This window comes from Manis pentadactyla, chromosome 8 (assembly GCF_030020395.1).
Source record: "Manis pentadactyla isolate mManPen7 chromosome 8, mManPen7.hap1, whole genome shotgun sequence".
NCBI lineage: Eukaryota > Metazoa > Chordata > Mammalia > Pholidota > Manidae > Manis > Manis pentadactyla.
In genome coordinates this window covers 116,505,022-116,523,008 of record NC_080026.1, presented here as the reverse complement: position 1 = coordinate 116,523,008, position 17,987 = coordinate 116,505,022, and the positions used below count along the sequence as shown (strand labels likewise).

Below are 17,987 nucleotides of genomic sequence, written 5' to 3'. Positions count from 1 at the left end.
TCCTCAAAAATTACATCCACCTGCCAATTTGGTCAGTCACACCTCAAACCAACGCTGAGCAAGAGCCTAGGATGTGCCCAGCATTTGGATACAAATAATAGGACAAATAAGGAAGAGGAAGTCCCTCTCCACTGAACTTATGATCACATGGCTGAGAGACTAGGGCAATGATGGCAGATCCGACACCGCGTGTGCCTATAAAGGCAGGGAGTGACTCAATCTGGTTAGAGGAGTTGGGGGAGGTTTCACAAAAATGTCATTTGAATTGTCCCTTGAAGAATGAGGAGAAGTTTTCCCCAAGCAGAGAGAAAAAAGAAGAGCTTTTCAGGCCAAGGTCAATGATAGGACAGGGGAAAGGTGAGTCCAGGTCAGGATGCGGAGAAACAGGCAGAAGAAGCTGGGCTCCCAGGTTGGGACCAGACTGTGTGTGGCATGCAGGATGGTTTGGGACCCCAACCTTTAGGCAGCTGGGAGTCAATGATGAATGATGCCTGGGTTTGTCTTCAAAGAAATACGGCCAACAGGAATGCAGGGAACAGAATGAGGAGGCTGCTCAGGACACCATGCAAGCAGAGAAGCAAGCTGGGCCTCAGGTACCTACGATGGAAAGTAGGTTGGTGTGAAGACATTCCTGAGTTGGAATCAGTGGGATGTGGAGAAGGATCAGACAGGAGGAAGGACGGAGGGGGAGCCAAGAGGACTCCCAAGTCTCTCAGGTGGACACCATGGGGCTGGGGGATGATGGTGTCGGAGGCCAGAAGGCTCGGGGAGGAGACGGCGTGGAAGGAAGGGGAAGGGAAGGATTCCGCACACTCTTCTGATACTCAGTGGGCTCCGGATATGCTTAAGCCTGGGGCCTGTGGAAGGCCTGCAGGAGGAGTTAAAAGGGTCCCAGCACTGAGAACCGAGGAGCAAGCTGGAGCTAGAGGCGGGTCATGCTGGAGTCTGGAGTGGAGCCACCAGCAGGGATGGCCCCAGCGTGGGCCAGGTAAGGAAGAAAGACTCGGAAAACAGGAATGAGGGAGAGCAACTGGATGTGCCCAAACCAAGAAAAGCAGATACTTTAAAAGGAGGAATGATTTGAGTGGTGGTATGGGGGGGGGGTAACAAGAAGAAACAGAAGAGGGGCTGAAAATGGCCTTTGGCTATTAGGACGGCCCTGCTGACCTTTGAAAGGTTGCAGTGACATTTTGGGAGTAAAACTCACAAAGGTTGAAGAACATATCAGAAGTAGGAAGAGAGTCTTTTAAGAAACAGTACATGGGAAGAAAAGAAATCTGGAAATGGTTTGAGGGAACAGGTAAAAATCCAGGAAAAGTAAGATATGCGAATTTGTAGAACTGAAAGAGAGGACTTCCTAGGAACCCAAAGCAAATCATAATTCTGTAACTTAATTTAACCAATAAACAACATGGAATTCCCATCTATAACCTAAAGTTTAACTGCTTGTAACATGTTTTCAGATCCTTGAATACAGATATTACATACAACCAAAGATTCATTTCTAGGGCATCTCAATTCTAGATTCCCGTTTCTCTAAACCACAATAATGTGAACATTGATAAAGACTAGTGTGTCTGCTCATTTATTTCTCTATATATTTATTTCCTTAAGGTAATTATGTTAAAGGAAAAAAATATATGTAAAAGCCTTCTATTTAAATGAAACATCTAATCAAATGGAAGTAAATGTTTACCTAGAGTTATGTAGTCTTAATATTGCCGTCAAAAAGTCATTTTTTAAAAATAGGTAAAAGAAAATTCATTAACTAGTCATTGTTACTATTTGTTTTTGTTTTTCCTTTTCCTGGGCCAAATTATACAAATTTTATTGCAAATAACATGGCTCTATTTTCAAAAGTGTATGCAACTTAAAATTTAGTTGGATGGAATTACTTTCTGGAGAAATACATATCAAAATATCAAAATAATATTCACCATTTAAGAAATAATTCCAGAAATGACAAAAGCCCACACACAAGAAGAAAACGTGAACAAACAGAATTACAAAGTAGTGATTTTCCTTTGCTGTGCAACACCTCCTGTCACACCATACAACATAATCTTCCCAGTAAATGGATGTAGCAAGCAATGAGAAAGATGTCGGGAGGTGCGTTTATTTTCTATAGCCAGTTAACACCTGCACTGTTGGAAAAATAACACTTCTGACAAGGTTTCAAGATTCAATTTGGAGATGGTAATAAATTTATGGAGAAGCCCATGAAACTGTTTTGCCCATTTCTTTCAGTTCACCTTTTTCTCTACTGGAATATAGGTAGACTTGAAAGAGAAGGAACCCCACAATGAAGAGGAGGAAACAATTGGATTTGGAATATAATAATGCCTTAAACTGAAAAGACGATCTTATTCTGAGAATCTTCAAATGCTTAACAGGTGTGATTCTTTTCAACTGCTCCTGGTAGGGAGGGGGAGGAAAGAGACATGGAAAAGAAAGGCTGGAAGAAGCAAATATTGTCACCTCACCTTATGGAAAGAATCAGTAGGAATGAATGGGGGTCCCAAATCCAAAGTGTGACAAGTCAAAAACCTAGTCACATGCACTTGAGAATCACTCTCCCCTGCGACACCTCCTCGGGGACTTGAAGAGATGTTACAGCCCTGAAAGAATCTGAATCAAATTGAGCCACATGATTTCTAAAGTCTACTTGATAATATCAACAGAAGAATGGAGCCAGAAGGTGAAACGAGGTTCAAAGCCAAGTTTAGAGGGTGTTACTGTCAAAAGGATGACTCAGACCCCCATCTCCTGACCTACACCATCTGAACGAGGCCTGTCCTCTTACAAGGCCTGAAATCTTCACATTCAGAGTAAACAAGGCTGCCATTTATTCGGTCTTCTTCTACCACTTCCTTGTTTTTTTCAAAACTGTAAAATGAATTGAAAAAAACTTATTCTAAAGGATAACTGAGTGACTGAGCAGCAAAGACTCACGAATGTGGGGGAAAGTGAGGAAACTGAGCGAATTACCATTAAAACCATCAGAGTACTCAAAGTCAAAAACTCCAAGAGTTAAATAACCCAGGACCAGTGATGCATGTGTGTTTGTGGTGGGTGGAAAGAATACCAAACGGAACTTCAGGGATAAAGACAGTGGAAGTATGTGGAGCAGAAGGAAAGGGAGTGGGTGGTAGTGGTTGCCACGCATCCCCAGGCTGCAGTGTGCATGAATTTTGGTCTATGGTTACAATGGAAAACCTTATAAACCAATGAAGGCTGGTTAGCATTAACATTCTAACCATGTGTATCATACAGATTTGTATTTTGAGAGAATGTGCTAGTAATTTAGATAAATATGGAGCTTTTGATGGATTGAAGGTCTTAAGTACGATTGTTTTCCAATTTATTTCTCTCCTAACCCTCTACAAGGGCCAACCAAGCTCTTCAAACATTGTGCAATGGTGTGTATAATAACCCATTTAGAGACAAAGCATGCAATTCTATTATAAAGAGAATCTATCTTATGCAACAGAGACTCATTAGCTGTCCGATGTATATTGTCTCCATAAGCCAGCAGTGGCAGAACCAGCTGCCTTGTAATTCATATCCTGTCCTTCTTCATTAAGCCACATCCATTTCTTTTTAAACAAAGTCAATTAATTTGTCACTGGGTTAGAAGCACCATATGTCAATGAAACATCTTAAGAAAATCATGAGTAGTTTATTATTTGCCCACCAACAAAAGATTGTTATCTTCAGGTTGGCATTTCTTTTATTTATTCAGTTTGTCCATAATGCGCATCAATGTTACTTTATAGCGTGCCTATTTCTTTAAATTATTTTATGAACAGCTCTACTGGAAAGAGCTAGACTGTTAACTCTGTCTTTGGCTGCACATGTCTTGTGAGCATTAACCATACTCAGAAGTGATGTTCTCTTGCTAGACATCCCATTCTCTCAGCTGGACAAACTGTCAGACATGGTTATGGATTCTTTTACTGCAAGAGTCTCTGCCACATTATGCTGGATAACAGCACAGCTTATTGTTAATATTGGCTGAGTACAGGGGTAAGAAATTAATTACAGTTTTAGCTTCAAATAACACTGTTGTTACATGGTGACTATAACCTTATATTGGAACCTCCAGTCTGAGTCACTCAGACTTCAGGTATTTGTATTTTATCTGATGATAAATTAAAAGTCTACATTCCGATTAGTCTATGCAAATAAGAATCAGTGCTATTCTGGGTACAATTCAGAGTAAAACTTGAGTTACTCACAGAACTCCTTTCCCCATCGAGCTACAATTTTATATTCACTGTCTGCTTATATTCTGTTTTCTGCTTTGCATCTTTAGCTGAAGACAGAAGGTAGTTCACATTCAGTGTGCACCTTAAAACCCCTTCTTCCTCAGCTCGCCTACTTGAGGCAATTACTGACTAAGAGGAACTAATTTATTCTGTTTTAATCTGAATCTGTGTTTGGAAAATGCCAGTGCATTGATTCTGCTCATCCTGGATTCATCAATTTGCTTGAGTGAGTGCTGGGAATAATCACCTCACCTCGTGAACTCGCTAACTCAAGTGAAACCGGCAGCTTTCCTCCTGATTGAACACACATGCTTATCTACACCCACCAGGGTGAAAGCCACCCACCCAGATGCTTGGATACTACATATTCCAAGGAAAGAGATGCTTGTCTTCACTTTAGCCTACCCTAAGAGTTACAGCTGGACTTTTTAAAATCCCATAACCACTACTTCTGAAGAAAGGCTACTTCACAGAATACACAGAAAATCCTTTCCAAAATGTCAACAGACACCATTTATATTACTTCAGTATTTAATCTTTATAAATCCATTTGAATTATGAGCCTTTAAGGTCAGAACCATGATGGATCTTTCTATATGTTCCTTGTAGCTACTGTTGTGCTCAACTCATTTTAGGTCCTTAATAACTTTATTGCTTGCTATTATATTGTCATTAACTATGCCCATCATATTTTAGTAGCACATATCAATAGAGATAATACATATTTACTTTGAGAACTTTTACTTGAATTAGACCATTGAGTAACATCTTCCCAGTGGCAGAGTTTGTATAACTCACCCCAGTGAGTTGGTACTACAAGTTTCAAAACTTTGAGCTAAACTTTTTCATTGTGTATAAAGTGTATAACTCAGGAAATCACTTAATGTACAACTTTGATCTCTTAAGTAAGTGTTTATAGGGGTTTTCTGATAGTATAAGTGGTTTCAAATACTTTTTTAATTCATAAGACTTGCAAATGAACTCAAATTAATTGGCTCTGAAAACTCTATTTGTGTGTGCACATACACACTGATACATGTAAGTATGAAAATGCAAGCATAACTCTTAAATTACAGTCCTCAACTAAATCACATTAACTTTTTAAGCAGCCACCTTAAACAAAGAAATTCTAATTGCATAGATAACTCTGCCACAATTAAAAAAATGCAACACACTTTTGCCTGCCCATTTGGTTTCAGTCCTTTTGCCATCCACCCACCCCCATCATAACACTTAACAAAAGACTAGAGCCAGATTGAAAATTTTTAGCAAAATTGCTTCTCCTTCTATACAAAGGCAATTCCAGAATACAGAATACCACCTAATGTATCTAGAAATGCCTGTTTGCTTTAGTAGGAAAACAAACTAGAAATTCTGTAAACATATTACATCTCTATCTAGCTTTACAAAAGGAAAACATAATGGCTGATATCTTAGGGCTTTCTTGTTTATATTTACAATGAAAGTGTCAGCTAAATGAACTCTGGACCTGTCTTGTTTATGATGTCATGAATTGGCAAAGCCCCCTAGAGAGAATGGGAGATGCTAGATTTGGAGATGAAACAGGATTACACAGCTGAGTTCCTTATGAGCAGGAAACTACTTGGTTACACAGTGGTTCTTGGCTTTAGATGTACATTATTAAGTGTTTTATGAAGCATATGAAAAATATGCATGCACTAACCTTCACCATTTTTGTAACAATGGGAAAAATGTTTCTTGTGCTTTCTGATATGAACAACACAAGCTTTCTTGAGAGATCCTTTTGCAAGGGGTTTTATTTCCAAATGTAAATACATGTTTGTGAAGTCCTGGACAAAGTATATAATTTCTAGACTAGCTTGAATTTCATTACCAAGGCTGTGGGCTAATTTTACCTTTGTGTCTTACCTACCAATTTAATATATGGGAAGAATATGCATATACTAAATAATGACAGTGTTAACTCTTCTTAAAGCCTCTAATGAAACAGGTCTAGAAAAATTCAAGTCAGCTACATTTTTATTTAGTACCAGCATTACACATATGATTGTGCTACTTTCATACAAAGGTAAGTAAGGTCCAGACTTCAGAGGGCTTACTATTCAGTTGAGGAAAAACAAATAACTAAGTCATCAAACGAGACAGAGTAATGCCAAAGAGGTGACAGGGAGTATGTTCTGGGTGTGCATAGGTTCAAAGGTAGAGAAGACATCCATTTGGTGGATAATGGAGAAGGAAATCTTTCAGATAGGGACAACTAGTAGCAGCAATAATATCTGTATTCATAAATTAGAAAACACAAAGGACACTATCAAAGGACAAATTCAGTACACAAAGCCACTTTAAGTCAATCCACTTAAAATGTGACCAATTTTAATAATAGGAAAAAAGCTTGAATGAGATTTCTTTTCCTTGAAAAACTGATCTAAAACTCCTCAAAAGAAGTTTAGTTTGTCTTATAATTCTAAACTTACATTTTATTGTAATAAACTTTCTGGAACAATCAATTAAAATGAGTGTTTATTTTGGCCTGACTAAAATTATAGCACAATTTGACTTCCTTCAGTCAGTCACATATCTGACTCCTCAGTTTCTCAAATTTTTATTATGTAACAACATACAAAGAATACACATAGCACATATAACTAGCACATAATAAAAAAATGATTGCTTATGATGAATGCATCACCCAACTTATGAAACAGAACATTACCAATACCTAGAATTTGTGTACTCCCTTCCCCATCTCATCCCTAGCCTATACAACTGCCACCTCAGCCAAACTAAGCACCCTTCTCAATCCTGTTACGACCATTCCCTAGATTTTTTCAAATAGTTGTATAATGCATGTATTATTTAACTTTGCTTTGCTTTGAGATTTATAAAAACATATCTAAGTGCAGCTAGTTGTCTTTGACTTGCTTGTTTTACTCAACATGATAGTTCTAAGATTTATTGATGCTATGTGTTTCTGTAGTTCATTTGATATTTTATTGGGTGAGAATTCCACAATTTACCCATTCTCCTGTTAGTGGGCATTTGGGTTGTTTCCAGGGTGTGGTTTTTATCAATAATGTTGCTCTGAACATACTTATGCATGTTCCCTAGCTCACAAATACCGGCATGGTGACCTAGGAGTGGAATTGCTGTATCTTAAAGATACAGAAATATTCAACATTGTAAGGTAATGTAAATTTATTTTCCAGCGTTGCATAAAATTCCCCACTGATATGCATCCCTGCCATTGCTTGGTATTGTCAGGTGACCCTAAGGAGAGGGCCCAACTAAACGGTACCCAGGCTCCTGATCCCCCAAAATTATGAGACAATGTGTGCTGTGTTAAGCTGCTACATTGGTGTTAGTAACAGAGCAATAGATAACTAATACAAACACCTTAACTTCTGTCCCTCTAAAAATGGTAAAATGGTATCTCAGCGTGGTCATATATTTCATTACCCTGCTTATAAAATAAGGTTGAGCATTTTTTCAAGTGTATTCATCATTTGTGTTTCCTCTTCTAAGGAAGGCCTGCTCACATCATTTTCCTATTTTTCTACTGAGCTGTCTTTTTCTTACTGATTTGTAATTTTTTACATGTTCTGGATAAAGATATATGAAGCTTGTGCTTTGCTTTCTTTATGTCTCCTTTTGAAGAGCAGGCATTCTTAATTTTAAGGTAGTAAGATTTATCCATAATTTCTTTTATGGTTAATGCTTTTTTGGATTTTAGTTGAGTACTCGGACCAATTATTTTTAAAAGACTTCCTTTAGCAGAAATATTCAAAGGCTTCATTAATTTTTCCCAAATCCCCTCTTAATCCTTTGATATTTAAAACATGCTTTTGTGAGTTACCTGCACTTATACTTGTTCAATTTTCTCCTTTTCCACCAGATGCTGAATTTCATTTTCTTTGAATATGATTCCAGCATTTTTCTAACATCACTTGTATTAACTTCATGAGATCGGGGCATCTTTTTTTATATTTACATTATGAAAACATTCACTTTCCTGCACAATCTCACAACTGGGGGAATTGGAAAAGAGCAATTTGCATATAGAGAACAGATTTAATGGAGGTGCCAGGCCATGGTGCTAAGCTCAACATGTGTGTTATTTCAATAACTCACCACAACAAACCTGAGAACTGATTGTTTTTATCCCTGTTTTCTAGATGAGAAAGTTGAGGCTCAGAAGTGTCAGTGACTTACCCAAATGAAACTGGAAAGTGGCAGAACCAAGATCTAAACCTACATAAAATTGAATATTTCAAAGACTGAGGTTAAAAAAAAAAACACATCTTCATCCTTGCTCATGAGCACTACATAGATTGCTTCTTATAGCAGGTGGAGAACAAAAAGAGAAAACTACAAACAAAGGCACAAAGAAAGGTAAGGAAGTGATAGCTTAAAAGCATCCAGTAAGCCTGCAATATATGCAAAGAAGTTGTAAGGGACTGTCTCACCAGACAAGAAAGGAGGCCTATATGTGTCTTGAATGATAGGCAGGTGAGTTTGTTTTCAACATGATAGGCAGAAGGAAACCACTGAGGGTTTCTTCATCAATAATACATTATTATTATATTAACATTATTAATATATTATTGTATATTGTATCCATGTACTACTCTAATAAATTATTTACACTATAAGACATACATAAAATAGAACACTTTAGAAAGTAAGATAAAACTGCATACATATGTAGAAATTCTAATATTTTCTTCCAGCACTCTGTAGATGGCCTTAAGTGTTCCACTTTGGAGGATATTAGTCTAAAATAATAGAAATGAGGAGCTAAATCAGGCTAGTGGCTAGGGAAAAATATATAAGGTCAGAAAACAGATGCAAGAACACATGAAGGTGGAATTTACATGACTTGGCAACTGACAGTGGGAGGAGGACAGAGGAGCTAGAAGTGACTGTGACGTTCCAAGCCTCCAGGTGCCTGGAAAAGCGGCCGCACCATTACTATGCATACCCAGCGAGGGAGCCTGCTTCAGGAAAAAGACGGGGAGTTTATTTTTAAGGAGCCAGCAGGACATTCTTCTGACAAACACATATTAAGAAACATGAACCCATAATGCAGGAGAGTCTATTTAGGCACCAGGACTGAATCTACATAAAGAAGCCTTAGTAAAGAATGAAATCCTTGAGGGAGAAGCAGTAAAAGCAGTGTTCAAAGACAGTCCTTGGAGAATGGTCAACATCTGGGGAATAAGGGAAGAAAAAACAGCCAAGAAAAAAAGTGAGAAGGAACAGTCACCAAGAGAGGAGAACCAGCAAACTTCTGAGCCCTGAATGATAAGGGAGGGAGAAACACAGAGTGTGCTTGAAAGTTACCAAATGTGGTTGAGGGAAAAAAGGGATGAGTTGAAATCAATCTACTGAAATTGCTTACTCATCTATTTACACTTGCATTCATTTAACTGTTCATTCACCCAACCATTCATACATCCATTCATTCAACACGCACCAATGGCGGCACCAGGCATGGAGCTACACGCCGGCAACACCACCAGCTGCCGTTGTTCTCATCATCACTAGCCACCGTTTATTAAGCAACTACTATATGCCAATCACTTCATAAACTATATTTAATCCTTATAACAATTCTATAAATGAGTGGATATCTTCATTTTGCAGATGAGAGGACAGGTTAAGTAACTTGACTAAGATCGCTAGTCTTCTAGAGCTGTGAAGCAAACCTAATCCCAGAAAACCATGTGCCCCTTGTAGATTCTGTGGTTCTCAAGGAATTTAGAGTCTAATAAGACAGACAAGTAACTAAACGGAACATTGTGACAAGAGCAATTCTAGACAGACACAAAGGATAACAGAAGAATTAGAGAAGGGACACTCTGAAATGAAAGGACCTGAGGCTCCCTCACTAATAACAGGCCATCACTTCCCAAGGGCTCAAGGGGTTCATGTGCAAAAGCTACCTGGCTGGGTCCATGTGTTTCTTTCCCTGGACCCCTCCCTCTGAACCCTTGCTTCTTGGTGATTTGTTCAGGGATTGGTGAACCTAGCTTCATGAATACTGATTGGGGTTTTAGAGAAAGATAGCCTAGAGGCATGCTTTATTCAAACAGATTCCTTGGTCCTAAAAGGGGCTCCTTCCTCAAGCCCTCTCTAAATGGTCCAACCTAAAAGGAAACCTCAAGACTTCCTATGCTTTTTCCCCTTACACCTGGGGTCAAGAGTCAGGCCAGAAAAAGAATCCCAGCTTCCTCTTATCAAGGTGCCACTAAGATAAGAAACACAAAGGAAATTCTAGAACCATAAGTATATAATTAAGGCCTATAATATGGATGATTCCTTGGGGACTAATAGAAGGGAAGGCAGGATGATTCAAATTATTCATAAAATAGTAATTATAATAAGAGCTAACAGTTATTGAGCACATACCACAAGCTCTGAAACCCACTTTAGACACTGTCCATATAATTCTTACACATCAACTGTATTCACAGATGAAGAAACTGCTCGGCAAGGCTAAGTAATTTGCCCCAAATCACACAGCTATGAAGAGCAGAGTCAGGATTTCAACCCAGGCCATTGTGACTTTTAAGCCTGGACCAGCACACTCTTGGCTTCTTCCAATCTGCTGCCAAGTTTGCTCCCTCCACCATTTTCACTTACCAGCCAAATCAGAGGCACAGCCAAGGGAGGGAGGGATCAGGAGAGAACAGAGCAGCTCTCTGACTATACACTCCCAATGACAGCTCCATAAAGAAAATGTCACACAATCAAATGACAAAACACACGCGGGGCTGGTGAAAGGCAGTTCAGGGAAATCTCGCTAACTTGGAAAATTTTTTGGTGTAGTAGGTAGTTTTGAGTTAACCAAATTAAATGTCAAAATAAGAAATACTCTGATAGAATGACATAGCCAAATTGAAATAACTTTGGATTTTATCATTAAATCTGAAAAAGCTTCCAAGCAATAATAGGGCCATGACATCAAAGGATGGGCTCAGAGAGGGCTCTGCTCTTGCTCTGCTCCCCTCATATTCCCTGGATGCCCATCACACTGAGCCATCATCACGTCCTGCTCCACCACATTCTCTGAAGCCTCCTTGCCTTTGCCCTGGCCGCCCTTTTCTCCAAAACACCCTCCTGGGACCCCAGCTCCACCCCTTGTCAAACACGTTTTCATCTTTCAAGACACTACTCAAAGCTTTTCCAGTCTCTTGAGATTAGCTGCATCCTTGATGTCAGCAGTGTTGTTACATGTTTTACCCTGGAGTTGATTTAGTCACACAGCGGTCCCCTTATGTCAGGGGGATATGTCCCAAGACCCCCAGCAGATGCCTGAAACCATGGCTAGTACTGAACCCTATATGCTATGATTCTTCCTATGCATACATACCTATGATAAAGCTTAATTTATAAATTAGGCACAGAAAGAGGCAACAATAACTAATAATAAAATAGAACAATTATAACAATACACTGTTATAAAAGGCATATGAATAATCTCTTTCAAAATATCTTACTGTATGTTACTCACCCTTCTTGTCATGATAATGTGAGATGATAAAATGCCTGTATGATGAGAAGTGAGGTGAATGATGTAGGCATTGTGATGTAGCTTAGCCTACTACTGACCTTCTGACCATTATGTCAGTAGGAGGATCATCTGCTTCTAACAGTAGTTGACCATGGGTAACTGAAACCACGGAAAGCAAAACTGTGGATAAAGGGGGACTACTGTATTCTTAAGTTCATGGTAGATTATCACAACAGATCCATCTTTAACTTTATATGTAACATAAATAACACTACCATAAGCAACTTCAGTATGCCATAATTATACACAACTTATTTTCTCTGGATTACTTCCTAATGCAAAGTTTGCACATTAGAAGGCCTCTAATACATACTACCAAACTCTCTTCCAGAGAGTTTACATCAATTCAAATTCTGCCCACGGTATTTAAAAGTCCCTGTTACATCCAACCCCCCACATTCTCACTAACATTATCATTCTGATAGGCAAAAAAAGGATAACTATTCTTCTAATTTTCATTCATTTGACTTCTAATGTTAATCATGTTTTTATGTTTACTAGCCATATTTCCCCCTTTGTGAATTGTTTGCTTATGACCTCTACCAATTTATTCACTGTACTGATTCTTTTTCACGGTGATTTGTAAAAGTTCTTTATATACTAAGTCTATTGATCCTTTTCTGCCACATTTATTGCAAATATTTGTTCTTTTTTTGCCTTTCCATTTTTAAAGTGTTCTCAGCTATACTGATGATGTTTTAAACTTTTTATGTAGACAAAAGTATCACTCCTTTCCTTTGTGTTTTCTGCCTTTGGTATTATACTTAGAAAGTCTTTCCCTTATTTTTAGGTACATATGCTAAAAAGATGCTCACATATGTGTACAAGGAAACTGTATAGGAATGCCCACTGAAACACTTTTACATTAGCAAAATACTCAAAAAAGTTTGGGCAGGAAATTAAATGTCCATCATATAAAATAGATAAATATAGTAGAGCTATGTAACAGAATTACCTGTAGCATCTTTGTGTATCATCATGGATATTTCTCAAAAATACAGTGTTGATGAGGGAGAAAAAGAACAAAATGAATAATAATACAGGTAGTATAATACCATGTGTCTAAATGTCAAATAAAACAAGTAATTCTGTATGTTGTTTCTAGATGCATCAATCTGCAGTAAAAGCATAAAAATACACTGAAGGAATATACATCAAATTCATATTACCTTTTGCCTCTAGGAAAGGCAGGAAAGACAACAGACTTCAAAGGGGTACAAAAAAGGCCTTCACCAACCCTGAAAGATCTACTGTGTTTTTCAGTCTAAAACAAATGTGGCAACACATTAACAGTTACCATTCTGGATGTGCAGTGGTGTGTTGGTTCTATTATACTCTAGTTTTCTGCATTAACGTTTTTCCCCAAATGAAAAGAAGGGGGCTTCCATCACTATCCAAAATATACAGAAATTTGCTTTTATTTTATCTACATCCTTTGCAATATTTCTTAAATTTAGTGAAGGGCTTGGAGTAGGACTCTAACCTAAAGAATGAATAAGTGAGTGAATGAAAATGAGTGTGTGAATGAGTGAATGAATGAAGAGAAGAATGAATGATTGACTCATCTAAATGACTAATTCTCTGCCACTCCCATAAGTGTCATCATTCAGACTGCATAAACATACTCAGAAAATCAGAAAGAAGTTAGCAGCCAAGATGACACTCTAATAATCATGCTCATAAAATAGATCTGTTCCAGCCAATATGGCACTACTCACTATGTGTGGATATCAAGCACTTGAAATAAAAAAATTTTTAAAAAGGAAAAGAACACAAAGTATCACATTAATAACTTAAAACTCATTTTCTGTTAAAATGATTATTTTGGATAAATTGGATTAAACAATATACACTATTAAAATTGATTTTACCTGATTCTTTTTACCTTGCCATCATGACTACTAGAAAGTTTACAATTACAACTATGTCTCACCTTACATTATTTTTGAATAGCATGATATACAGCAATAATGTTCTAGATATAAAATTGTGGAAGAAAAACAACATGTCCAGTTTTCACATTTGTCTAATCTGAATGCAACCAACCACCTCTTTATATAAACAATGGCATGAAACTAGGTGAAAAAGTATGTGGTCATTACAGGGCACAGTTGACAACTTAGAAAATCAGACCTTCCACAGATTTTTTCCATAAAGCACATGATAAAATTTAAGGGAAGTCAAAATTTGTAAGTTCTGCTAATACAAAATAGATTCATTTCCAAAAGAACACAAGGTGAGACAGTAATGTGAAAAGCAGCAACCATGAAGAAATAACCTTTTGTTGTCAGACTCCTAAATTTCTGTTACCCTTGTACCAACAGCTCTTGTGATTTCAGTGGTCCTGGGGTTACTCTCTTTTTAATGCAGTCTGTTCTTGACTGCAGAGTGGTGATTCCAGTGTAGCCCTGCTGAAACTGAGACCCATGTGTTCCAGTCAACAAATGGTAATTGCACTTCAGTACTTCATTGGTATCAACTACTGTAAAGTGGAAGTATATCCACATCACTGCTTAAAATCCCCCTTTCCTCATAACCCATAGCTACCCTCACACCCTCAACTTCAAAATTCCTAGAAAAACTTCTTTCATGTGCTGCCTACCAGCCATCCTTCACTGCTGCCATGATTACGCAGCTCAGAAGCTAAGAGAACAACTCTGACAAGGACAAACCCCTCCCCCACCGTGGGAAATGGGGCTCTCCCAAAAGTGAGGTGAAGACGGAACCCTCTCCAGCAGACAGAAGAGGAAAAGCTGTGGGAAAAAAATGTCATGTTTGATGTCCTGTCCAAACCAGCCACAGCAAGGAGTCATGAGCCTATACATAGCTAAAGGTGCAACATGAATAGCTGGGCAGATCAAAGGATCGGATTTTATAAAATAAAAGCACAGGATGGTACAAAAATGGACCGTATCATGTTCTACCAAGGAGATATCAGGCCTTGCAGAAGAAGGACGTCACAGGTCACAGAGCATCTGTGATAGTCTATATTAAAAAGGAATAGAGACTTTTCCAAACAGGTGTCATTTGGAGACATACCGATTTTCAGAAATGACACTTACAAACGGACACTTGAATAGGAGAATTTGATAAACAAATTTAGGAAGTAGGGTCTGAAATACCACAAAAAGTACTGGCATACATATATTTTTTTAATTCTTTCTGGACGAAATGCTATACCTGAAATTTCATAGCCAATTTAAATGTGAATGTCACTAATTCAAGAGTGGCCTTAAAATGCTCTAGCTCCGAGTCCCATCTCTGCATGCAGGCCCCTAACTTACCATGTCTCTCACTCCACTCTCTGCGGTCACTGCGAGCTAGAGTTACTCAACCCTCCCACTCCACTCATCCCATCGGCCTCTCCTAGCTTCACTGTTCTGCTTCCCCCACCTCTGCCCCAGAGCCAAATACTCCGGAATGCCTCTACAGCACTTTCTGCCTCCTCACTCCCAACCTTTTGTCATACCTGCCACTCACACTCACAGGCCTTCCTTCTCTCCTGCTGTTCAGTTTGTCAGCTCCCAGACCACCCAGTGCTACTGGAGGACAACGCAGAACATACAGTGGGGGCCACTGCAAATTCACGTTCTGCATGCTGACTTGTCCCTTCCCTCCAAGCAGAAATTCTCATTTTCATTTCTTATGAACACCCGGATATCATGTGCCCAACAGCCCCTTCAGACCTCTTTCCTCAGGATCCCAGTTTCATGTTGGTCACACTTGCTCTTAGCAGACGACCTGATCGGGATGGACAGAAGCTTCAGAGACCCTGATCTTCATCCCAGGACATCAGCACTGCACAAGCTCCCCTCCTCCTCCCCATATCAACTGAAGAGCTGATTACCTGCATCTTCTCTCCGGGTATGTATGTATGAATAAATATAACAAATGTAGCACATGTATATGAACAAACATATCCATGCACATAAAACCATACATTTTATATCCATACACACACACACACACACACCCCTAACTTGAATCTCCTCCTTCTTCCATGTTAACTCTTTGCACCCCTGTCTGCGATCAATGTGAACCCCAGCCTCTCTCTAAAATGTTTACTAAGGGATTGGAAGAGCACATGTCACTCCATTATACTTGAGGAGTAGAGCTGTGACAAAAAGGGACAGAGATCTTACATGGTTTATTCTATGTGCTTCTAAAATCTTTGCATCTTATATAACAAGAATGTATTTGTATTGTATGTGTGTTTATGTTTTTCCTCCAATTTTTCATGGCCACATGTCTTATACAAGTAACCCAGGTGTACTGCTTCCATTCTCTCATCATCATTTCCCTTCTGAACCCTTGGAAGCCTGACAGCCTCCCAGAACTGGACCCTCAAACCTCAAAGGGAACCAGTGGGTGACTTCTGTGTGGCCATATCCTTCCTGAGGTTCTACCTCTCTTGGCAGATGCCAACAGTGATGACCTATGCCCACCACTGAAGTCTCTCTTCCCTGGTCCTCTGCAAGGCTGCCCTCTGAGTTCCACTGCAAAACCATAGACATTTCACTGAAAGACCGTGCAAACAGCCAAATGAATTTTCCCTTCCCTTCTATGAAAATCAAGGAAAGTGAAAGGAGCTGCAGAATGGGGAGCCTCTATGTGTGTTTGCTTATGAAATGTCACTCCCTAAATAGCACTCTACACCCCCCCCCCCACAGGCAAGATGCCTCCACTGTCTCCACTTGGGAGAAAAGCTAAAGATGACAAGGCCACACCAAAGACCACATACCCCTCCGTGTTGCCGGGGGGACTGCTTGTCAATCATCCCTGGCACATACCTCCAAGGGCTGGATCCTCCCTTGAGCTACTTCCCTCAGTTTTTCTGCACCTCTGTCCATTACCTCCCTCTAGTGCGGAACAGGCAACAATACTGTCCTATCTGAACAGGATTCTGAAAAACGAAGAGGGCTCAGTGCATGGGCAGGGCAAGGACAGACATTTTCTGTGGGGAATTTCATTTTCAAAGACAGAAAATATTTTGTGTGTAGAGAACCACAATTAGACACCAGCCTTTTGAGTGTGAGCTAGAAATCAATGAGTGTGAGTATTAAATGAGGTAATGTAACTAGGAGTGCTTTGCAAAATGAAACTTTTGAGACAAATGTTAGATATTTCTATCACCATCTATTTCACAGACCTTGCTGAAGACCAAATGAAAAAATATATGTAAAACTGCTTTGTCAACTGGAAAAACATTTATAAATTGTAATTATTATGTGATATTTTGCCTCTAGCTAGATTAAGAGTCAGACCATGGCAATATTGAAGAAAATTAAAATATCTGCTAATTTCTTTTTAAATCCACATTCCTGGAGCTGTTTATAAACCAAGAATTCTAAATCATTTCCATCTTCTTTCCTCTTTTGATTGACACAAACTCCAAACTCTCTTGATTGCCGTAAACTCCAAACTCTATTAACAAAAGAGTCAAGTTCTGGTGACTGTTAACTAGACCACCAGATTTTGGATTTGAGGCCTAAAAGCCATTTTTTGTGCCCTGCCCGCAATAACAAAGCCAGCCCATTTTCTCCTGTGGCTATTTCATGAGTTTCCCTCATTCCAGTCTCCTTGGACATCACAACATCACAATCCTACTGCAGTAGCTTCCTGGCCATTCACTCTCTCTTCAGTCTCTCTGATTTCTAATCCCTCCTTCCTTCAGGTGCTTAAAACCCAACATCATTTCTGTTATCCCACTAATTTTTTAAAAAGTAACTGATATCATAAAGTGATGAGTCAGGAAATAAAAACAAATTGAATAATAATTAGAAAGGAAAAAGAAAACCATCACTTCTTAGAGAAGGCATACTTACACACCCAGAAACAGCAGAAAATTAAAGGAGAAGCTATTTGGCATGATGGGTCTGATACAAATAAGTAAATTGGCTACATAAGACATAATGGGGGAAAGATTTCTTCCACCCCAACTGCAAACCCCACCAGAGGCACAATCAGAAATAGTGAAGATGGGATGAAAGGCTTACCAGAGTCCCTAGTTTTTCTGTGATAGTTAACTGTTTGCAGCCGTTATATTATGTGGGGTTTTTTACCCCGTTTTGTTTTTTGTTTGGTTCCTGTTAAAGGTTTAAAGATTCTCATGGTTCAAGTTTCAGCCTGAGCAGCTGAGTGCGTATGGGAGGAGGGGAAGAGAG

At 39.0% G+C, this 17,987-nt stretch overlaps 1 protein-coding gene across 1 annotated transcript in view; it reads right to left on the bottom strand.

Annotated features, from left to right (window-relative positions):
• The window catches only part of CFAP58 (cilia and flagella associated protein 58), a 94,201-nt gene that overhangs the window by 11,915 nt on the left and 64,299 nt on the right, over positions 1 to 17,987 (bottom strand). The window lies entirely within an intron of this gene.